General features: G+C 38.6%; 1 long non-coding RNA gene across 1 annotated transcript; it reads right to left on the bottom strand.

Annotated features, from left to right (window-relative positions):
* Positions 1–22044: 22044 nt before the first annotated feature.
* LOC127085187 (uncharacterized) lies at positions 22045–24808 on the bottom strand. Its single transcript, XR_007788990.1, has 2 exons — positions 24068–24808; positions 22045–22430 (listed from the first exon to the last, which is right to left on the bottom strand). It is a non-coding gene; the product is annotated as an uncharacterized LOC127085187 (long non-coding RNA).
* Positions 24809–26015: the final 1207 nt, after the last annotated feature.

Here is a 26015-nt window from a genome sequence, read left to right as displayed (position 1 = left end):
TTAATACAAAAGATGACAACTTCCTTAGCTCTTTCAAATCGGGACATCTGAAAATGTACTTCTTAGTGTTCCTTCGTCCATAATCCATGGTCTGAAAATATTTGCAAATAAAGCCTAAGTTCCTTGAAGTTATTTTTTCGTGTGATGAATGTCAGGATGCGCATGAATGCATGAATTCAACAATAAAAAATAAGGGATCACACACAAGGCAAACAAACAAAGGTCATGGGATGAATCAAGTCATTTTCAAAATCAATCATCCATTTTGGTGGATTATGGTTTTCACCTTATCAACACCCAAGTTCCATTGATATTGACAAGACTTGATTGGATCAACCAAGAATCAAGGGTTTGTTGTGAGTCACGAGCATGGAGTCGGGCTAAGAACCATCCCAAAGGAGTGTACTAAGGACAAAACATGTAGATCATGTTCTAAAAAGTTCCCAGAGTCTTAATTCCATCTATCGGATATTATAGGTTTGGATGACTGACTCATCAACCCATAATATTCTCAAGAGAAACTCGTTTGAGTTTAATATCGCGTAATAATTGTTATCAAGTCTTCACTTGAACAGTCTCCGCACTATGTCCTAAATAGGCCAAGTGGGGTTAAACGTTCTACGGTCCTCAGCTTCTTGGACCCCAAATCAGAGAAAGTAATGCCTAACCACAAATAACTTGTGTGATATCAATAGCTCCAAAAGGGTCTCCACTGAGTAGATGGGTCTCAAGCCAACTTGTTGAGGACTACTCCACACATGTTGAACATGACTATACCATCCTCCTATCTTAATTGCACTCAAGGTCCAAGCACATAGTCAAACTTCACAAGTCAATAAAAATGGCTCAACATAATTTCTACACAATTAATCAATTAAAAATCAAATTAAAATGCATTTAATATAAATTATGTTTGATCAAAAACCTAAAACCTCTTCAAAACACCAAATAAATGGCCAAGAGATTTATCATAGGTTAAACAAGGTCAAAGGACCTTGGAGAAAAAATTTCATTATTTTTGAAAAGTCAGAAGTATTTTAAACAATTAAAAGATATGCACAAAAACAATTAAATCATGAAAAATATCAGTATTAATCCAAAAAATAATTTTAATTCAGAAAATGAAAGAGAAAAATATTTGATTTTTTTTTGTGAAAGTCCCATATTTTTTAGATCAATAATGAAATTAATATGAATTCATGAAAAATACGCAATTAAATGGAAAATTCAGAATTCAAAAAAACGTGAACCATCTGATCTCCTTCATTAATTGAGGTGGCAGATCAGATGGATGGAAACGCATGTTCCACATGCACTGCAGTCAACTGTCCCACACACGTGGTAGTCAAAAGCAACGCCTAAGATTAAAACAAATCAAATGGATCATATGGTAGAGATGCATGCCAACACATCGCCGGAGCCAGAGCTCCGGTCTTCTTCTCTGGTGGACCTCACCGGACTGGTCCACCTTCAACCATCACCAAAATAAAAAAGCAAGACATGGAATTAAAGAAAAAATGCTCAGGAGCTCGAATTTGGCCTCAACTTTGTCCAATTCCAAGTATATGAAAAGATACAGGGATTTGAATTTTAAGGATCATGAACTGAGTTGCCTCGATTTAACCTCAAAGCAACTCAATCTTCTTACCTACATTGATATGACTTCATAAAACCAAAAATGAACAAGAATGATGAAGAATTGAGAGAGAATCAAAGAGAAGAAGTTTCTGGAAAACCACCTTCGAGTTGATCTAATTCCACTTGACCTTGATCTGGATTTGATTGATTTCTCCTCCTCTTGCTTGCAGAAGCCAAATGAGATGAAAATGGAATTGAATTTCTGGAGTTTGAACTTGTAAACAGAAGATGAAGTTCAAGCTCGATTTCAAGAGAAACCTTCAGAAATTCTATGGCAGTGACGGTTTGAATTGGTCTTGCAAAGCCTGGGCAAGGTGTTGATGATGATTCTTAAGCCTTAAGCTTGTTTAAATAGGCAATGCACTTGATATTTGTACCACTTGAAATTTAGATAAATTTGGAAACTCCTTTTCATGGGTGCATGGGCAATCATTTGGGCCTTAGGGATGATACAATCCACTCCTAATTCGTGTACAAAGTGTGTTGAATGCATCATGTGTAAGCATGCAAAAGAACTTGATCACTTGAAATCCAATCTTGCCCAAACACTTTCCATAATGAAGCCATGCGCAAGTCCTTCAATTTTGATCCAAATGAGATGATCTTGGATGTTTAGGAAATGTGAGATCAAGGGGAACAACTTTCAAGTTGAACACGTTTTCATTTGAAGCTTGTATCATGATGAATTTTGAGGTGGAAGTTTGGGAAATCAAACATATTTGAAAATTTTCTAAGTTCCAAGTCAAATGTTCACTTCTTCCACCTTGAATAACTTTTTCTATAGACTTCAAATGAAACAATTTCCTTCATCAAAGTTGTAGCTCTTTCAAACCTATTCAATTTGGTCACAAATGTGACCTCATTTGGATTTGGCATGAAGGAGTTATGCATTTTAGAAGTTGAGGAAAACCACTTGTTCAATGGTATTGGTCCAAAATGACCTATAATGTTTCTTCTTGGCACATGCATTTGCAAGTTGAATTTGCACTTCCTCCAAACATAAAAGTTGAAGTAGACATCTTTAATTGGATCATGAAATTTTAATTGCTTTCATCGCATAAAAATTTAGAATGTTATGGTCTTGGGAAGTTGACCTCCAAACTAGGGTTCAGACAAAATGACCTATAATCTTTCACCATAAAAAATGACTTTCCAAGCAAAACTAGCTCTTGACTTAAACATGAAAGTTGTTTTGAATGTCATTTATAGTAACTTTTATCTTGGAATCAGTTTCATATGACAAATATTGTAGGCGATAGGGTCTAGGGAACCCCAGTTTTGACTAGTTGAGTTTCTCTGGTCAACCACCATGAACCAACTTGCTATCTTGACATTATCTTGACTTTTGGAACTCATGGAGGATAATATATGCATAAGATGATGGAATGTGAAGTATCCCTTGAAATATTTTATCAATTATTGAAGAAACTTGTTGAAGAAACTTGTTGAAGAAGTCACACAAGATACCCAGATGAATTAGGGTTTCCAAGGCAAACCAACTCCAAACTCTTGATGATTTCTTGATCAAAATGACATGTGAAGATCATGGGGATTCATATATGATGTCTAGAGCCCATGTAAACCAATTCTTGATTGATCTCCTTGCATTGAGGGTCTTAAACCCTATATATGAGCTTGATAGAGCATGGGTGAGCATGTACACTATCTACAAAAGAAACAAACTATACATTGACATATTTTTGGTTTTTTGGTTAGTAAATAAATAAAAATGAAGTATGATACAATAAAATGTGCTTGGTGACCTCTCCCAATGCAAACCTAATGAATGAAGGGTAAGGAGAATGCCAAGTTGTGATCCCAATGCTAATGCATATGATGAGATAGCATGAGGGATCTTAGGGTCAAAATTGGGGTCTTATAGAAGATCCATGTGATGGATAGAGATCATGCTAAGCTCAAAAGAAAGAGTGAAAAAGATACTGAGCTCTTGTCAGAAAGCAGAAAAAAGGCTAAAATTGAGTAGAACCTCAAAGAGAAATACCAAGATGGTTTAGCTCAAGATAATATGGGGCTATCTTATCTCATAAAAAAGTTGAAACAGACGGAAAAGGAGCGTGGCAACAACCACCGTTGGTTGTTAAAGAGAAGAAGGCATTGAGAGATGAATCTGACCTGGAGATTCAAAAACTCAAGCTTTCCCTCTGCGACGCCAATACCAAGGTAGAGGTGGAACGTCGTTTTAAAGAGGAAGCAATCAGAGTTTCCTACATCACACCTCAAGTCTTGAGAGAGAAATGTCACAAAGCTGAACTTCTTGATGAAGCCCGACGCGTTGATTGTTCGAGATTTCGATGGTTCCCACCAGTCCGTCGTCGGAGAAGTGGATATTCTTATTAAGATAAGACCCTACACTTTCTTCGTAACATTCTATGTAATGGATATTCATCCAGCATACAAATGTCTTCTGGGTCGCTCATGGGTACATGCTGTAGGGGAGGTGACGTCCACTCTCCATCAAAAATTGAAGTTTATTGTCAATGGGAAGCTGATAACCATTGACAGTGAGGAAGACATCCTAGTCAGCCAACTATCCTTTTTATGGTACATTGAAGTAGGAGGAGAGATTCATGAGACACCATTTCAGGAACTCAAGATTGCTAACATGTTGATGACTCCCCTAAACGGAAAAGTATCCTGAAAACCTGAGCTCCCGATGTCCTCTCTGAAGGACGCTCATACTTTGATAAAGGCAGGTCATCCCGAAGGATGGGGATAGTGTTGGTGTAAGCCCTAGAAGCTAATACTTTTGGTACTTGTATCGAATTGTTTATTAATAATAAAAGGCTTTTTCTTTATTATGTTTGTTTAATAAAGTCCCTAGAATAGATAGTCCGTTTAATGTATCAAGTGTGACTTAATCATGAGATCACATTAAACATAAGGACACTATTCTTAAAGTATCAGTAGTCGAGCTTTATTGTGAAGTAGGATAACATTAAAGCATTAAGACTATTATGTATATAGACTGATGATCACATCTCATGGATCATGGATAAGGAGTTATCAAGTCTTAAACATAGGTATGAATATTAAAAGTAATATTTATACTGGATTGACCCGCTATGAGAATACTATGTAGAATGTTATGCAAAGTGTCATAAGTTATTCTCATGGTGATAATGGTGTATACCACCCTTCGACTTGAAACCACTATGGACCCTAGATGTAGAGTCGAGTGCCTTATTACTGATCAAATATTGTCCGTAATTGGATGACCATAAAGACAATTGATGGGTACTCCACGAAGCATGCTAAGGGACATGAGTGACCTAGATGGAATTTTCCCATCCTGCGTAACAGGATAAATGTCTATGGGCCCAATATTGAACTGGACAAGGATGACACAGTCTATGCCTTGTGTTCAATATAGACATAAGGGCAAAATGGTAATTGTACACATAAGTATTATCACAAAAGGATTTGTCAGATCACGTGACATTTTCGTGTCTTGGGTAGCAGTATTGTATTGCTAGATACCGCTCACTATTTATTATGTTAAATACGTGATTTAATATAATTACCAATGTCGCGAAAACCTACAGGGTCACACACAAAAGGATGGATTGATGAGAGATAGAGTAACTAAGGAATATCGTAATGTACGGTGTCCTTAAATGAATTGTAGAACATCGTAAAGGTACGGTGTACTTAAGCAGAATACGAAATATGGTAAGGTACCATGCGCTTAAGTGATTTTGGCATATTATAAGATATGAGCGACATACACTTGAGTGGGCTTTTTAGCTTGCAGCCCACACAAGTGGTTCTATAAATAGAACCCTTGTGTAGAAGCATTGGTGCAGTTGCAATTTCGTTTCTCTCTCTCTATCTCTCTCTCTCTCTCTCTCTCTCTCTCTCTCTCTCTCTCTCTCTCTCTCTCTCACTCAAAGCCTTCATTCGTAGCAGCTAGCACTGAGATTGAAGGATTCCGTTCGTGTGGACTGAGTAGAGGCGTTGTCATTGTTCAACGTTCGTGATCGCTCCGTAGATCTGCATCAAAGGTTACAATCGCCACAAGAGGTAACGATTTTATCACTGATCATGCTCATTCGTAAGGATCATTAAAGGAGAAATTTTAAATTCCGCTGCGTTTTGGATCGCCCTTCTCCTTCAGATAGATCATGGAGTTTCCCACCAACAAAAACAGATCAGGCTTGGGGTACCATTCAAGGCAGGTAGCTCAGCAGAAGTTGTCCACGGCATAAGACAAATAGGTTATCCCTCTTCCGGAGAAGTTCGTTAGCTCCAAACATCTCTTTTAAGAACAAATTCGTATGGTGAATGGCGAGATCAACGCTTCTGAAGCTAATTGCTTCGTATACAAGAAAGTAGTGGGCCAAATGCTCAACAATTGGACAATAGTGGACTTGCCTGAACTCACTTTCTGTCAAACATAATTTTTCAGTTTTTTAATTTCAAATCCCTATGCTCGTGCCCAAGGCATGGTAGAGGTTGTAAGGCCCCTATTGTTTTCATCATTGTTAAATATGAAATAAAAAGAAATGTTTCACATTCAATCACACTCCATGTCTTTCCTTTTTATGTTTTTTTTTTCAAAAAATGGCAATGTTTCATATTTTGTTTTTTCGTCCACTCATTCTAAAATAAAGCATGAATCATCATTCATGCATATCCCACTCGAATTCCGTTGACAACGGTACTGTTATGGCCAATTATGACTTTGAAAATCTAATCTACTAAACTGAGGAAGATTGTGATGAAGATTGTAAACACCTAAAGGAGTTAGGCGGATTGCTACAGTAGGAATGAAAAGTCATCCAACCGTACCAGGAATAATTGGAGATCATCAACCTAGGGTATGAAGATTGCAAGAAGGAGATCAAAATAGGCGATTCCCTAGAAGCTGATGTTAAGAAGGGGTTGATAACGTTGTTGCATGAATATGGCGATGTGTTTTCTTGGTCGTGTCAAGATATGCAGGGATTGGACACAGACATTATAAAGCACCATCTTCCACTCAAATAGGACTACCCTCCGGTAAAGCAGAAGCTGAGAAGAACTCGACCTGATATGGCTATCAAAATCAAGGAAGAGGTTCATAAGCAGCTAGATGCAGGCTTTCTAGCAGTATCAAATTACCCTAGTGGGTTGCCAACATCGTACTTGTGTCTAAGAAATATGGCAAGGTGTGCATGTGTGTAGATTACAAAGAATTAAACAAGCCTAGCACGAAAGACGATTTCCCACTACCTCACATAAATATGTTAGTGGACAATACTGCCCAGTTCTACGTATCCTCCTTCATGGACAGTTTTTCTGGATATAACCAAATAAAAATGGATCTGGAAGACATGGAGAAGACAAGATTTATCACCCTGTGGTGGACATTCTACTGTAAAGTTATGTCGTTTGGCCTGAAGAATGCTAGGGCAACATATCAAAGAGTTATTGTCACTCTCTTTAATGATATGATTCATAAAGAGATTGAGGTATACGTTTACGATTTTCAAGTCCTAAAATGAAGATGATCACCTCATTCATTTACAAAATTTGTTTGTAAGATTGAGGAAATTCATATTAAGACTTAATCCCAATAAGTGCACATTTGGGGTAAGATCTGACAAGTTGCTAGATTTTATTGTGAGCCAGCGTGGCGTCAAGGTTGATCCCGACAAAGTTAAAGCCATACAAGTTATGCCCGCACCAAGAACTTAAAAGGAGGTTCTTGGTTTCTTAGGACGATTGAACGATATCGCCAGGTTCATATCTCACCTAACTGCCACATGCGAACCTATCTTCAAACTCCTACGAAAGGATTAAGCCATTAAGTGGAACGAGAACTATCAAAGAGCCTTTGAAAGGATAAAACAATATCTTCAAGAGCCACCGATCTTGATGCCTAATGTGCCAGGGAGACCTCTTATCATGTACTTGACAGTCCTAGAAGATTATATGGGTTGTGTACTTGGTCAGCATGACGAATCAGGTATGAAAGAGCATGCCACTTACTACCTTGGAAAGAAGGTCACTAGCTGTGAATAAAGATACTCTTTTCTAGGGAAAACTTGTTATGCCCTTTCCTGGGTTGTCAAACAATTGAGGCAGTACATGTTGACTCACACTACGCTGTTGATCTCCAAAATGGATCTGATCAAGTACATTTTCGAGAAACTTGTTCTGACTGGACGGGTTTCCTGTTGGCAAATGGTTTTGATCGAATATGGCATTCAATATGTCACACAAGAAGTTATCAAGGGAATTGTGATGTCTGATCATTTGGTGCACCAACCAGTAGAGGATTAGCAACCCATGCAGTTTGATTTTCCTGATGAAGACATCATGTTCATAAGAGAGTGAAATATTCCTGGTCCTGAGGAAGGCCTCAAGCCAGGATCGCGATGGACGCTCGTGTTCGACGGAGCTTCCAATGCTCAAGTTCGTGGAATAGGTGCAATCGTCACTTCACCAACATGGTTTCATCTTCCGCTTACCGCGAGATTATGCTTTGACTGCACCAATAATATGGCAGAATATGGAGCATGTATCTTCGGTATCGAAGCAACAATCGACATAAGGATCAAAATACTTGAGGTTTATAGAGACTCACCTCTCGTCGTCAGTCAAGTACGGGGAAACTGTGAAACCCGTGATCACAAGTTGATTCCTTATAGGGAGCACGTCATGAAATTGATTCCCTACTTTGATGAAATCACTTTCATCATATTCCAAGGGAGTAAAATCAATTAGCAGACGCTCTTGCTACTTTAACATCCATGTTTAAGGCCAATTGTAAGAATGAAGCTCTTTCTATCCATATTGAACACCTAGATGGGTCTGCATATTGTTTGGAAACCGAGAAAGAATCATATGGCAAACCTTGGTACCACGATATCAATACGTATCTGGAAAAGTAGGTGTACCCTGACAATGCGTCTATCACAGACAAGAAGGCTTTGAGAAATCTCTCATCAAAGTTCTTCTTAAGTGGAGATGTGTTGTATAAGTGGAGTTATGATTCGGTCCTACTCAGATGCGTGGATAGACACGAAGCAGAGCAAATTATAACAGATGTGCATGAAGATTCCTTCAAAACACATTCCAACGGGAATTCAATGTCTAAGAAGATCCTCAAAGCGGGATATTATTGGCTGACAATGGAAGTAGACTGTTTCCGTCATGTGCAGACTTGTCACAAGTGCCAAATATACAGTGAAAGAATACATGTACCTCTAGTACCTTTGAAAGTCATCTCATCTTCGTGGCCCTTTGCTATGTGGGGCATTGACATGATCGGTCATATTAAGCTAATTGCTATGAATGGGCATAGGTTCATCCTTGTTGTTATCGACTACTTTACCAAATGGGTAGAAGATGCATCGTACATAAATGTCACCAAACAAGTGGTGGCTCGCAATCTGAAACGAGATATCACCTGCCATTATGGGATTCCCAATAAAATCATTATTGACAATGGTTTGAATCTTAATAACAAGATGATGAAGGAATTGTGTAAGAGTTTCAAGATTGAACATCACATTGCTTCTCTATATCGTCCGAAGAGGACTGGTGCAGTAGAAGCAGCCAATAAGAACATAAAGAAAGTTGTTCAGAAAATTGTGAAAACATACAAGGATTGGCACGATATTCTACCTTTCGCCTTGCACGGCTATCGTACTTCAGTATGAACATCGGTTGGGGCAACCCCTTTCTCTCTGGTGTATGGTATGGAAGCAGTGCTTCATATCTAAGTAGAGATCCCCTCTCTGAGAGTTTTGACTGACGTCAAACTGGATGAAGCTGAATGGATTCAAGCCAGACTCGATCATTTAAACATCATCAAAAAAAATGCATGACAGCTCTATGTCACAACCAACTTTATCAAAAGCGGTTGAAAAGGTCCTTTGACAAGAGAGTGCATCCTCAGAATGTCCAAGTCGGTGACCTGGTACTAAAGAAGATTTTGCCAATCCACACAAATCATCGTGGCAAGTGGACCCCCAACTATGAAGGCCCATACATTATGAGAAATATTTTCTCAAGAGGATCCTTGATCCTCTCAACTATGGACGGCGATGATCTCGCATTACCCGTGAATGTAGACGCTGTCAGAAAATATTATGCCTAAGTATTTGACCCGCTAAGTTGACACACGAAAGGGAAAATTAGACAAAAATGGGCATCTCGTTGGGCCACAAAAAGAAAAAGTCCAGGAAAATATTAGGGATATAAATCAAAAGAATTGAAAACCGGCTAAGTTGACACCCTGGGGGGAAACTTAAGCAAAAAAGGGCATCCTGCTAGACTAAAAATTCGATAGGGCGGTCTAAGTAAAAGTTAGGGATTTATAGACAAAAGACTGCGTATTGCGGATGATCTGTGAATCCATCTTTCCAAGTAGTGCAAACCCAAAATGAAGGGATCGATCTAGTCACTCTCAACCTAAGCAGAGTACAAGGATCCAAAACGCATAAAAGCTATAGCAGAATTGGAACTCAATGGAAATTTGAGACTTTCGTATTGCCAATTCATTTTTATATTTTTATTTTTTGTAATTACCTCATTTAGGAATTGCTTCCTTATGTAATCACCCATTTATGGGCCCGTTTTTAATCAATAAAATTTTCATTCATAATCATTGCTCATTTTTATTTTTCTGCTTGTTTGTGAAACGTAACTATTAGTTCTAATAAACAATGTGTTGAAAAATCGGGGATAATAATAAAAAGCACTGAAATGAAAACCTGATTTTATGTTGATCATAAAGTGTCTAAGGGGATAATCACGGTTCCTAATTGTTGCATACAGCACGTGAAGACATAAGATTGTGAAGGTCCTTTGACCTAGGAGATTACGAGAATCGTCATTCTCCATAGTAATCCCTTTCAGCATACATGTTCGGATCCAGCCTAGGGCATCAGAAGGTCCATGCCAGAACCTTCCTCCAGCAATGTCGAGAAGATGAGATGTCGGGAAGTCAGGTGAGACGCAGCCCACACCCTGTGAACCAGAAGCCTTGTGCCCAAGTAAATATCCCTCGGTGTCTGTCACATCATACCTAAACTTAAGGCATCTGTAGACCCTCATACCATTGCATAAACCTGTCATGCATAATCCATATCGTACCATTCTTGCATATCACTCGGCATAGCATGAAGCTCTATAACAAGCAGATACGAGCTTTAAAATTCTCTTGCCATTATTCAACAGCCCATTTCCGTTGGCACCTTTCTTGAGCCCAATCCTTTTGTTAAAACCTTTTTCTTATCCTTAGCACAATCATCAAACCGATCCATCTGTATTTCCAGTTCCGTTGGCCTAACCTTTCCCTTATCCCTAACACATTTATCAAAACTATCCCCAGAGTCCCGTTCTGTGGGAAACCTTCATCATAAACCAGTTTAATCCTAAACTCCGTGTTATCTCCTTTTCACCTTTTCCCAACACTGTCAAACATAAACACTACCACACCTTCATGTGGTCTTTACAATTCCGAACTTTGTTTGACCAATACTTGCCTTGTGAACCTGAACCCGGTATTTAGCATTCACTTTCTCCTTAGCAATCCTGAACCTTGTAGTTGATCCCCTCATACCTTCGTCGCGAGCTTAAACTAGACTTTCATCTACACTATCCTTAAGCCTAAGCTTCGTGCATAACCCTTCTCTCCCAGCAGGTTGTTAATTAACGTTTACCTCCCATATTTCCTGATCCCGAACCCTCGTGTTTGAAAAATCACTCGTAGATTTTTGAACTGGTATTCAAACCCTCCCTTCGCTTTAGCCTAAGTCCTACTGCTTTAGCCTTTCTATCCTTCCTTTTTTGGATAAGGTTAACTTCGGAACTCTTTCCAGCTTTATCCTAAACCTCAATTGTGTTTAGCTCTTCTTCCCAATCCTAGTTCCAATAAGGTTAATTTCGGAACGTTACCTCCAGCGTGAGTCTAAATCCCGATTGTGCTTTGCCCTTTCTATCCTTCTTTTTCCGATAAGGTTAACTTCATAACCCTTCCCAGCTTTAGCCTAAACCCTGATTATGTTTAGTCTGCCTATCCCTTTCCTAATCCAATAAGGTTAATTTTGGAACCCCATCCCTAGTGAAGTCGCCATTTCTTCCATATTCGGATAAGTTTAACTTTGGAACCCTTCCCAGATTTAGCCTAAACATTTGTTGTGTTTAGCTCGTTCATCCCATTTCCTATTCCAATAAGGTCAATTTTGGAACCCCATCCCCAGTTTTTAGCCCAAGTCATGTTTATCCTTCTTTCTCCGATAAGGTTAATTTCAGAATCTCATCTCAAGCTTTAGCGTAGGTCTCAGTTGTATCTAGCCTCTCTACCCCTTCTATCTCTTTTCTATTCCAATAAGGTTAACTTTGGAATCCCTTTCCAGCTTCAGCCCGAATCTTCGCGTTTGGCATTTTTATCCCTACCTGTTCCAATAAGGTTAATTTTGGAACTCGTCTCCCCAGCAAAGTTGAACTGTGTTTGGCATCCCCTCTTTTATACATCCAGTTATAGAATTATAAAATCACTAAATCACAAGAATCCCCTCTGAAAGCTTAGTGTATGATGGGTCAATTCATTATTGTTCTTCCTCGGCTATCACCTCAAACTCCAGGTTTCACCTGGCAAACCATTTTCCAAACATCTTTCACGTATTCCCCCTAGCAGAAACTTTTTCAATGCCTGCTAAAAGCTTGTTAGTAAAAAATAAAAAATAAAAAAATAAGATCAATCATATTGCATACGTCGTGCATGTCGAACATTTCATAACTACCCATATCCCCACAAATATTTCAATTTAATCCCCAATAGTTGCCCTATACAAAACCAGCTCATCAGTGAAGAAATTCATTGAAACATATCCTCACATTATATTCCACTTGTTCCTGGTGGGAAAATTCTTCGATATTTTGTATTTAATTCCCTCCTACCTCGAATGCCCGGAATTCGTTGCTATCCATACATTCAGGTCCGAGAAGATTAAATAGGGACAACTATTGTAACACCCTTCTAAAATACCCCAATAATTTAATTAAATATCAAAATACAACATCAGAGTAATTATGCAGTTAAGGGTGTCACATAATCACTTCACACCATGTTCCAAAATAACAGTCATGCTCTTTATTTAATCAAATAAACAGTTGCATAAATCGCAGCGGATATAAATCAAATCAATCAAAACATGTAACACATTACATGTAAAATGGTTCACAACCAACAGTAAAACATTTAAAACATCCCTTCCCGATGTTACATCTATCAGAGCATGACCCACTAAGGAACTACTCTAGACTCCAAGTACTAGCTCCTACTCAATCACTGCTCGTTACCTGAAAAACAGTTGTAAGGGTGAGTTCCTCAATCGATATAATAAGTATTATAAAATATCATGTCATGTTAAGTAATTTAACACACTTCATCACCCTAATTCAAACATATATTTAGTAACAGCACATCAACTCAACATGATACTCAACACCAACACAAACACACGTATAATATTGGAATACATCCATTCATATTATACGCCATACATATATTATGCAATGAGACTCCATGCATGCGGTACCGACTATTTGTGAACATATAGTTCAACCTCACCGTCCAAATCCAGGCACGGCTACCAAGCTCACTAGTCCCACTCATTTGAGACATAGTGACTCACTCACTAATTCCTCACCATGGGAATTAGCTACCACCCCAAATGGGCCATGCTATGCACGCTAATCACCTAGCATGCAAACATCAACAACAATCAAAATGATTTACTCACTAATTCCTCACCATGGGAATTAGCTACCACCATAAAGGCCACAATATGCATGCTAATCACCTAGCAATGCAACAACAACAGCCATTCAAGAATAGACATATGCTCACACTCTAAGCCATAAAACAGTCTATTCACAAATGCATACATAACTGATACATTCACAGCATCATGCCTACCATCACACATCATCAACACATTTTATCACAAAAGCATATCATATCATGCCGCATAATCAAACACAGTATTAGCACACTCTACTAATACCTATACTACTCAAAACAACGGGAAATGATCCCTACTACGTCATACATCAGCTATGTTACATCACTCAGCCTAAACAACCAAAAACTGCTCAACAACAGTTCATAAAAACCACAAGTCTGCCCATACGCGTATTGCCTATGCCCATACGCGTATTGCCCATTCCTGACCAAATCCATACGCGTATTGCCCATGCCCATACGCGTATGCTACGCGTACCACATCCTCATACGCGTACCAACAGAGACAATTTCACGTTCAAAACATCATCTTTTTCACTCATACGCGTATGGTATACCCCATACGCGTACCGCTCATGGGATACGCGCATCACACGCGTATGGCGCGTACCAGCGCCAAAACTCCCTTTTCTAAGCCATCCCATACGCGTATTGCCTAGTGCCATACGCGTATGACCAGAATCCAGTTTTCCAGATCTGCTATGGGTTTTCTCTGCTACGAGATCTCTACAATCCCAACCTTCTACAGTTCAATTTTTCATACATGTTCGTTCGTTTTATCAATTACAGATCACACACATTCGGCTTCCCAATCGTTAACCTTACTACCTCTAATTCCTACGAATTTTCGTCAATTATCATCCAAATTCGTTCATCAAATATTTCACAATTTCAGCATGCATCATTCGAATCAGAGTCAAAATCCATGGTTATCACTACCCATTACATGTCATCCCATAAGACCCATCAAACGACGATAAACCCCCCTTACCTGAGTTAATCCGGCAGTCTCTGAGCTCCAAGCTTTTCCTTCCTTCAACCCTTGTTCTCTTGCTCCTTTTTCCACTTTCTGTCTCTTTTCCCTTTTCACGTGAAAAATAACCTTTTTACTAAATGAGACCTTTTCTAAATTCCAACTTTTATATTTTCCAATAATTATTATTCCAATAATAATAATAATAATCCAATAATTTAAATTATTTAATTAAATTAATAAATATAATATTAACTTAAATTAAATAATTATCTTATTATTATCGGGGTGTTACAACTCTCCCCCACTAAAAGAGTTTTCGTCCTCGAAAACATACCTCAAGCGAACAACTCTGGGTAAGACTCCTTCATCTTACTCTCAAGTTCCCAAGTCACATTGCCACCTGCTGGTCCTCCCCAAGCTACCTTCACCAAGGCAATCTCTTTACCCCGCAACTGCTTCAACTCTCGATCCTCGATCCTCATAGGTGATGTTTCAACAGTCAGGTTATCTCTCACCTGTACATCATCTACTTGGACTACATGCGACGGATCATGAATGTACCTCCTCAACTGAGACACATGAAAAACCTCATGCAAATTTGCAAGCGACGGCGGTAAAGCGACACGATAGGCTACCTCCCCTATCCTCTCCAAAATCTGATAAGGACCAATAAATCGAGGTGTCAACTTCTTCGACTTCAAAGCTCGACCAACGCCAGTTATCGGAGTAACACGAAGAAACACATGATCTCCCTCTTGGAACTCAAGTGACTTCCTCCTCTTATCATGATAACTCTTCTGACGACTCTGAGCAATTCTCATCTTCTCCTGAATCATCTTAATCTTTTCCGTAGTTTGTTGAACAATCTCCGGTCCAACCACCGCACTCTCACCGGACTCATACCAACATAAAGGTGTCTGACATCTCCTACCATACAAAGCTTCAAACGGTGCCATACCAATGCTCGAATGAAAACTATTGTTGTAGGTAAACTCAATCAAAGGTAAATAACTATCCCAAGCACCTCCCTTTTCCAAAACACAAGCTCTCAAAAGATCCTCCAGCGACTGAATCGTCCTCTCAGTCTGACCATCAGTCTGCGGATGATATGCAGAACTCAATCTCAGCTTAGTTCCCAAAGCCCTCTGCAAACCTTCCCAGAACTTCGATGTAAATCTAGGATCTCTGTCCGAAACAATACTCGACGGAATACCATGCAAACTTACAATCTTCTCAATATACAACTCAGCTAGTCTCTCTAACGGATAATCCATTCTGATCGGAATAAAATGAGCCGACTTCGTCAATCTATCAACAATCACCCAAATAGCTTCAAAATTCTTACTTGTCCTCGGTAAACCAGAAACAAAATCCATACTGATACTGTCCCACTTCCACTCTGGAATAGCCAACGGTTGCATTAGCCCAGACGGCTTCTGATGCTCAATCTTTGACTTCTGACAAGTCAAACAGGAATAAACAAAACTCGCAATTTCTCTTTTCATTCCCGGCCACCAAAATAACTTTTTCAAATCATGATACATCTTCGTAGCTCCAGGATGGATACTCAGGCCACTACGATGTCCTTCCTCAAGAATACTTTTCTTAAGTTCGGTAACATCCGGAATACACACCCGATTACCAAATTTCAAAACACCATTCTCATCAACTCTGAATTCACCACCTTGACCTTGATTCACTAGAGTCAACTTATCAACCAAAAACACATCGGATTTCTGACCTTCTCTAATCTCATCCAGAATACCACTCGTTAACTTCAACATTCCCAATTTAACACTATTGTGAGTACTCTCACACACCAAACTCAAGTCTCTAAACTGCTCAATTAAATCCAATTCTTTAACCATTAACATAGACATATGCAATGATTTCCGACTCAATGCATCAGCCACTACGTTTGCTTTACCCGGATGGTAATTCAACCCAAAATCGTAATCCTTCAGAAATTCTAACCATCTCCTCTGTCTCATATTCAGCTCTTTCTGATCAAACAAATACTTTAAACTTTTATGGTCACTGAAAACCTCAAATCTTGACCCGTACAAATAATGCCTCCATAACTTCAGAACAAAAACCACAGCTGCCAACTCTAAATCGTGAGTCGGATAGTTCCTCTCATGAACCCTCAATTGTCTCGAAGCATAAGCTATAACCTGCTTGTTCTGCATCAACACACCACCCAAACCCAACAATGAAGCATCACAGTAAACCTCAAATAGTTCCGACGGACTCGGTAATATCAGAATAGGAGCAGTAGTCAACCTTCTCTTTAACTCTTGGAAACCTTCTTCACATTTTGAGTCCCAAACAAACGCTTGCCCCTTTCTAGTCAACATCGTCAACGGTAACGCCAACTTAGAGAATCCCTCAATGAATTTCCTATAATAACCTGCAAGTCCAAGAAAACTCCTTATCTCAGAAACTGACTTCGGAGCTTCCCACTTAGATACCGCTTCTATCTTAGAAGGATCAACAGCGACACCACCTCTTGAAATCACATGACCAAGAAAACCCACCTCTTCTAACCAAAATTCACATTTGGACAGTTTAGCAAATAACTTCTTTTCTCGTAGAATTCTTAAAACCACTCTCAAATGCTCAGCATGTTCTTCTTCAGATTTCGAATACACCAAAATATCGTCAATAAATACCACAACAAACTGATCTAGATACGGATGGAAAATCCTATTCATATACTCCATGAATACTCCAGGCGCATTAGTCACACCAAAAGGCATTACAGAATACTCATAATGTCCATACCTTGTTCTGAAAGCAGTCTTCTGAATATCCTCAGTTTTCACACGTATCTGATGATACCCAGATCTCAAATCTATCTTGCTGAACACACTCGCACCAACCAACTGATCCATCAAATCATCAATCCTCGGCAAAGGATACCGATTCTTGATCGTCACTTTATTCAGTTGCCTGTAGTCCACACACAACCTCATAGTACCTTCTTTCTTCTTAACCAATAACACTGGTGCACCCCACGGTGACATACTCGGACGAATAAATTTCTTATCCAATAGATCTTCCAACTGACTCTTCAATTCAGTTAACTCAACAGCAGACATGCGGTACGGAGCCATCGATATCGGCCTAGTACCAGGTACCAAATCAATCGAGAACTCAACTTCACGCTCTGGTGGCAATTCATTCACTTCTTCAGGAAACACATCAGGAAAATCACACACTACGGCTAGATCGCCAATCACCAGTTTATCTTTAGCTTCCAAAGTCGCTAACAGCATAAACAACTCTGCCCCATCTGCTACTGCCTCATCCACCTGCCTCGCTGATAGAAACAGACTCTTTCCTTCCTCATTCTCAGGAAAAATCACAGTCTTATCAAAACAGTTGATATAAACTCGGTTACACACCAACCAGTTCATACCCAGAATAACATCAATCTGCACTAGTGGAAGACACACTAGGTCCATCCCAAAGTCTCTACCAAAAATACTCAAAGGACAATTCCAACAAACTGAAGTAGTAGTCACTGAACCCTTCGCAGGAGTATCAATCACCATACTACCACGCATCTCAGATATCTCTAACTTAAGTTTCACAGCACAATTCAAAGATATAAAGGAATGAGTAGCACCTGTGTCAATAATAGCTACAAGAGGAAAGCCATTAATATAACACGTACCTCGGATCAAACGATCATCTGCAGAAGTCTCAGAACCCGATAAAGCAAAGACCTTGCCTCCCGACTGGTTCTCTTTCTTCGGCTTAGGACACTGTGGACTGATATGACCCACCTCTCCACAGTTGAAACAAGTCATAGTCTTCAACCGGCACTCTGCAGCCAAGTGACCACCTTTGCCACACTTGAAACACTTCTTCTCATTACTGGTACACTCATGGAAACGATGTCCAGCCTGACCACATCTGAAACACTTAGCAGGGGCACTGGAGTCTCCCCCACTAGGTCTCCTCATCCCACTATGTCTCTGGAAACCTTTACCAGCGGCATACGGCTTCCCACGATCATTCTGATTCTTGCCCTTCCTATCAACCCTCTGCTGATAGCTCTCCGTTCTGGCCTTGGTATCCTGTTCAAAAATTCTGCAACAGTCAACCAAGTCAGAAAACACTCTAATCCGCTGATACCCAATAGCCTGCTTGATCTCGGGACGTAACCCGTTCTCAAACTTCACACATTTTGAAAATTCCCCAGTAGCCTCATCATAGGGAGTGTAATACTTCGACAGCTCTGTGAACTTAGCAGCATACTCAGTAACAGACCGGTTGCCCTGCTTCAATTCTAAGAACTCTATCTCTTTCTTTCCTCTGACATCCTCTGGAAAGTACTTCCTCAGGAATCTCTCTCTGAACACCGCCCAAGTGATCTCAGTATTCCCAGCAGCTTCCAACTCAGTGCGGGCAGCAACCCACCAATCATCTGCTTCCTCTGACAGCATATGCGTACCGAACCTGACCTTCTGGTTATCGGCACACTCAGTCACTCGGAAGATCCTCTCAATCTCCTTCAACCACTTCTGAGCGCCATCTGGATCGTATGCTCCCTTGAACATTGGAGGATTGTTCTTCTGGAACTCACTCAGTTGACGAGCAGCTCCCATTCCCACAATATTCGGATTTCCTCCAAGTACTCCAGCTAGCATACCCAGAGCCTCAGCAATCGCAGCATCATCTCTACCTCTTCCAGCCATCTCTATTCTGAAACCCAACAAGCTAAAACAATAAGTACTGATAGGGTTACACAACACCTATCCCGTACAGGGGAAACAGAATAATTACGACTCGACTCGACCAACCATGCTCTGATACCACTAATGTAACACCCTTCTAAAATACCCCAATAATTTAATTAAATATCAAAATACAACATCAGAGTAATTATGCAGTTAAGGGTGTCACATAATCACTTCACACCATGTTCCAAAATAACAGTCATCCTCTTTATTTAATCAAATAAACAGTTGCATAAATCGCAGCGGATATAAATCAAATCAATCAAAACATGTAACACATTACATGTAAAATGGTTCACAACCAACAGTAAAACATTTAAAACATCCCTTCCCGATGTTACATCTATCAGAGCATGACCCACTAAGGAACTACTCTAGACTCCAAGTACTAGCTCCTACTCAATCACTGCTCGTTACCTGAAAAACAGTTGTAAGGGTGAGTTCCTCAATCGATATAATAAGTATTATAAAATATCATGTCATGTTAAGTAATTTAACACACTTCATCACCCTAATTCAAACATATATTTAGTAACAGCACATCAACTCAACATAATACTCAACACCAACACAAACACACGTATAATATTGGAATACATCCATTCATATTATACGCCATACATATATTATGCAATGAGACTCCATGCATGCGGTACCGACTATTTGTGAACATATAGTTCAACCTCACCGTCCAAATCCAGGCACGGCTACCAAGCTCACTAGTCCCACTCATTTGAGACATAGTGACTCACTCACTAATTCCTCACCATGGGAATTAGCTACCACCCCAAATGGGCCATGCTATGCACGCTAATCACCTAGCATGCAAACATCAACAACAATCAAAATGATTTACTCACTAATTCCTCACCATGGGAATTAGCTACCACCATAAAGGCCACAATATGCATGCTAATCACCTAGCAATGCAACAACAACAACCATTCAAGAATAGACATATGCTCACACTCTAAGCCATAAAACAGTCTATTCACAAATGCATACATAACTGATACATTCACAGCATCATGCCTACCATCACACATCATCAACACATTTTATCACAAAAGCATATCATATCATGCCGCATAATCAAACACAGTATTAGCACACTCTACTAATACCTATACTACTCAAAACAACGGGAAATGATCCCTACTACGTCATACATCAGCTATGTTACATCACTCAGCCTAAACAACCAAAAACTGCTCAACAACAGTTCATAAAAACCACAAGTCTGCCCATACGCGTATTGCCTATGCCCATACGCGTATTGCCCATTCCTGACCAAATCCATACGCGTATTGCCCATGCCCATACGCGTATGCTACGCGTACCACATCCTCATACGCGTACCAACAGAGACAATTTCACGTTCAAAACATCATCTTTTTCACCCATACGCGTATGGTATACCCCATACGCGTACCGCTCATGGGATACGCGCATCACACGCGTATGGCGCGTACCAGCGCCAAAACTCCCTTTTCTAAGCCATCCCATACGCGTATTGCCTAGTGCCATACGCGTATGACCAGAATCCAGTTTTCCAGATCTGCTATGGGTTTTCTCTGCTACGAGATCTCTACAATCCCAACCTTCTACAGTTCAATTTTTCATACATGTTCGTTCGTTTTATCAATTACAGATCACACACATTCGGCTTCCCAATCGCTAACCTTACTACCTCTAATTCCTACGAATTTTCGTCAATTATCATCCAAATTCGTTCATCAAATATTTCACAATTTCAGCATGCATCATTCAAATCAGAGTCAAAATCCATGGTTATCACTACCCATTACATGTCATCCCATAAGACCCATCAAACGACGATAAACCCCCCTTACCTGAGTTAATCCGGCAGTCTCTGAGCTCCAAGCTTTTCCTTCCTTCAACCCTTGTTCTCTTGCTCCTTTTTCCACTTTCTGTCTCTTTTCCCTTTTCACGTGAAAAATAACCTTTTTACTAAATGAGACCTTTTCTAAATTCCAACTTTTATATTTTCCAATAATTATTATTCCAATAATAATAATAATAATCCAATAATTTAAATTATTTAATTAAATTAATAAATATAATATTAACTTAAATTAAATAATTATCTTATTATTATCGGGGTGTTACAACTATCATACCCCAAAATTTACCCTACCCTTCACACTGTTCACCTAGGTCATTAACCCTAATCATGTGCATGTCTTCATGGCCAGTCATATCATTTGCATAGCTATTTTTTAATACAAGAGGACATGTATCTTAGATTCAAAGCCTTGTATCTTGTATATGGTGGAAATTAGGGTTTCCTAGCAGCTTGAGGTTGCTCAATAAACCAAAACCCTAATTGGGGGAACTTTTGGTCCTCGTGTGTATCCTTGGTATGAGGATTCATTTGTAGCTTCTTGGTGAAGCAAAACCCTCATTTGAGTTCCCCTTGCTTAAGCTTCATTCATTTGTGCATAATCCCTTTGCTTGATCAAGCTTCATTCAAGTCCATTAGTTCTTGGTTCACTGTGAAGTTTCATTGGTTTGCTTGATTAAGTCTCTTGAATGATCATTGCATTTTACTGGTTGGTTGGGATCCATTCAATCATGATTCAAGTTTGGGATCCATTCAATCATGATTCAAGTTGCATCATTCATAAGGTGTATTCTAGGGTATTCTATGGTCTTTGGTTCAAATTCATTAGGATGGAATGTCATGATTCTTTGATTCTTTATCCTAGGGCATAAAAGTTCATTCAAGTCTTTACATTTGTTCAAACTTGTTTCATTTCCAATGATTCAAATGGATTACATTTGTTCAAACTTGTTTCATTTCCAATGATTCAAATGGATTGCAAAGTCCATTTACAAGTTTCATCATCCAGTTTTAAAACCATTTAGGAGGGAAGGGTTTGTTACTTGTCAATCAAGTCTTACATTCAAATTCAAATCCATTTGCATATCAAATAAGAAGTTCATTGCATTTCCAAAGGTTATATGCATCATTACACCATAAGATCCTTGAAAATTAATTACAAAATATAAGGAAACCGTACAAAATCAAATCATACAAAAATTACAAACTTTTGACATAAGTTGAATTTTGGTCAACTACTGACTTTTTGGTAAACTAGTTGACCAAAGCCACCTCACCTAATTTCTAAGCCTAATCCTAACTTTTTTATGTTTATTCCTCATTGTCCCATCTTCCATTTCAACTTCGTGATCAAAAGATTTCTTCATGTGCAAGAAACATGATTCTTCACTTTTCATCCATGGCATCTTTATTTCCAAGCCTTGACCAAATGGATAAAGCAGTCTGCATTCATGTTATCATAAGCATGTTAGAATTTCAACATGACCATTGTTAGGCATCATTCAATAATACACCAAATATAGAATACAATGTGGCATTGCATTCATCAATATCCAAACATTTCGAAATCCATACAAAACAAATTCAAGGCACCTAAAACAAAACCATTGCAACAGCATAACAATTTTACAGAAGAAGAATGATTCATCATCATTCACCATACATCAGTGCATTCACTTAGCACATTTACTCATTCAACATATAAGAAGTTAGCAATCCAATAACGTTTCTAACTTCCTAACTAACATCATAAACAGGAATTATATTAACAAGTCATCTATATTTCATTCACTAACAGAATATATGACTAACAAGTTTTCCTGGAACTGAACATTGCTTTTCAAATTTACTAACAGCATCAATACAACAAAAATCCTGCAGCAGCATGCATTCACATAGAAGTCACCTGAATTCAGATAGCATTCAATGAATAACATTAATAGCATTGCATTGTATCATCCTATCATCTAGCAGCACATACAAGGTTTAAGTAAAAATGGGTTATGGTTAACAACATTGCATCATATTCAATCATCATAAAAGTCATTAAATAACAGTTTGCATATATTCATAAATGACATAGCATTAGCAACAACAAGTGCATGAGATTGATGAACTGCAGCAATGGCAAATTACACCATTAAACTAACTGCATCAATGGAAAATTATGGTAGGGTACAACACAACAACTTAATTTTGATGAACTGCAGCAGGGCATTGAGATTGATGATGTGAAAAGCTAACCTAGCACAAATTTCATCCAAACTCAAGCTCATCCACATTTTGCATAGCAGTAAATAGCATCACACTGCAATTCGTGTTTAACAATTCAAATTCATTCCAATATTTTAACCTAATTCTAACAGCTAAACTTGTATTTAATATCAAAAAGTTAATTGACCTAATTATTTACCTGCCCCATAACTAAATAACTACTAATTCAACTTACATTCCAAACAAAATTTAATAGTCCTAACAGAAGTCACACACTAGAGAAGTTGAACTAGCATCTAACAGCAGGAGTACTTAACAAGGCATTGGTATAACAGTCAAGTGAATCAATCAATAATAGAAACTTAAGCAACCAATTCACTAATAGAAACTTCACAGATCCACAACTAACCCTCTAATCCTTCAACTAACCTAACAAAATTTCCACATCCCTAGCTTAATTCTAACTAACTTCATCAGGTTCTAACTAACTTCATGAATCCCTAACATTAACCGAGTTTAAACAGATAACTGACATTCATTGGATCGATATTAACATAGTTTAATCATCGTTAATCTCAAGCCCCTATAAATCATCTTCACCATTCTTCATCACGTTCCTTCCTTTGATTCATATACAGAACACCTTAAATTAATGTTTCCATAAAAAAAACTCCCTTGGATTCATTTTCATTCATTCAACCTCTCTCTGAAATAGAAACTCTCCCAATCAGTCATAAACTCTCTCGATCTCTCAAACCCTCATACTCTCTAATCAAGCATTCAAAATAAGTAGCAGGGAAGAAGAAGTAAAGAGTAGCAAAGAGAAGAAGAAGAAACACAGAAAGGAGAAAATAATTGGACATTACCTGTCAGTTCAGCCTCGTCGCCATCGTCAGCCCCATCTTCTCCAGCGGTAGGTACTTTTTTCCCTTGCTTCGTATTGTTTAGCTTACCAACACGTAGGATACGGTTAGGAGAATCGAATCCATAACCAATTGGACTTTAATTCCTCTGTGGAAGGATTTAATTTGAAGATTTTAGGTTTATGTTTCTTGAATAGAATGAATCGGTTTGGGTGATTTAATATGAATTGGTGAAAAGTGAAGTTGGATTTATGTAGAGCATAAGGAGACAAAGACATTGATATAAGTATGGTAAGGTTTGGCCCTCCACCACCACCGGAGGCGATTTTCGGTGCCACGGAGGAGTGTCTCTCAAGTCAGGGTGGAAACGTGATGTGGTGAACCTTCTGAGCGTGCTTTGTGAATGAACATGGGAGAATTGACCCCCTCCCCTTCATGCTTGTGATTTGGGTTATTGTAACATTTGGTCAATGAAGTTCATTGCCACACCCTACAATTATTGTGCCTCTCCCCTGCTCACTCAGACAGAGAGAAATGGGCCCAACGTTCTCAGTCCCAATGAAATCACTGTCTGCACCCTGACCAAACTATGCGCACCTCCCCCTGAATCCAATGCAAAGCCAGTGGGCCTTGCTGGCCTGGGCCCTGCACCCTTCACTCCTGCACCTTCCACTTACAGTATACACCTCCCTGGCCCATGTCAATTAATTTTATTGATTTTTCTTGTCCTTTTTCTTGATATGTTCATGCCATTTAGCTCTTTTTATTTTAATTCTTGATTTCAATTCACATGGTTTTCATAATAATTTTGTTTGCTATGTTTAGAACTTGATTTTAATTGTCCATTTAGAATTATTCATGTATAATTCAATTAGAATGGTTTAGATTTTAATTTGTTTTGTTAATCCAATTAGAAAATACCTAAAAAATATTAGATTAGCCATTTTAATTTTTGATTTTTAACATGTATGTTTAGATAGGTTCAATTTTATTTAACTCCATAATTTCCATATTCATCTTCATGCCTTGATTTTAATTTCATTTTAATGGCACTATTTCTTTGATTATGGTTATTAGATCCAAATTGAAAATGGTATTTCAACTTGATATGATGCTTGTATGTCCACTATTTTCACCATGATCACTATATCTACATCATTACATCATTTCATCCTATAATGTTATTGATTCATTTGTTTTAACATTTTAATTCCATTTTGGTTCATATTATTTAGCTAACTTTGGTTCATGTTTGTGTGCTTACATGTGAGTTTGAGCTTCAAGTACCATCCAAGTTATGCATTGCCTCTAACCCATTCAATTGACTTGTATTGTGTGGAGTGTCATGTCACTTGTATGTTTTAGGCATGGTACATGGTTTGTAACTTGTCTAATTTCTTTCCATTTCCCTTTCCATGTTGTAAGACTTACATCCCCCTTTGTGGATCATATGTCCCCCCAACCCATGAAAATATAATAGCTTAGGTTTATTTCTTTTATTAGTTCATCATGCATGCTAACTAAAAAGATAAAAATAAACGATAACATAAAGCATTTCAAAAGAAACAAAAGGTACTTGATCCAACGTCAAGTTATTTTTCAAATAAAACTCACACCATTGCAACGCGAGTACTTGATCCAATGTCAAGTATCTCCCATCCATCCATGATATATGATCCATATCTCTTCTCCATTCTCTTCTCAATCTCATTCTATCTCTCCCCTCCATTCTTCACAGACTCTTTGATAATAATCTCAAACACTTGATTCAACGTCAAGTACCTTTTTCAAAACATTTTCATAACAAACTGGAATGCAAAAATGAGGTGTACATGCTTGGACACAATATTCAAGAACTTGGGTTGTCGACCGTATCTAGCTTGAGGACCCGACACTTGACTCCCCCCTTAAAACATCTAATGATTCAAACAAGTTAGATCTAAGTGATATG

This window comes from Lathyrus oleraceus, chromosome 5 (genome assembly GCF_024323335.1).
Source record: "Lathyrus oleraceus cultivar Zhongwan6 chromosome 5, CAAS_Psat_ZW6_1.0, whole genome shotgun sequence".
Lineage (NCBI taxonomy): Eukaryota > Viridiplantae > Streptophyta > Magnoliopsida > Fabales > Fabaceae > Lathyrus > Lathyrus oleraceus.
This window is presented reverse-complemented; position numbering and strand designations above follow the sequence as displayed.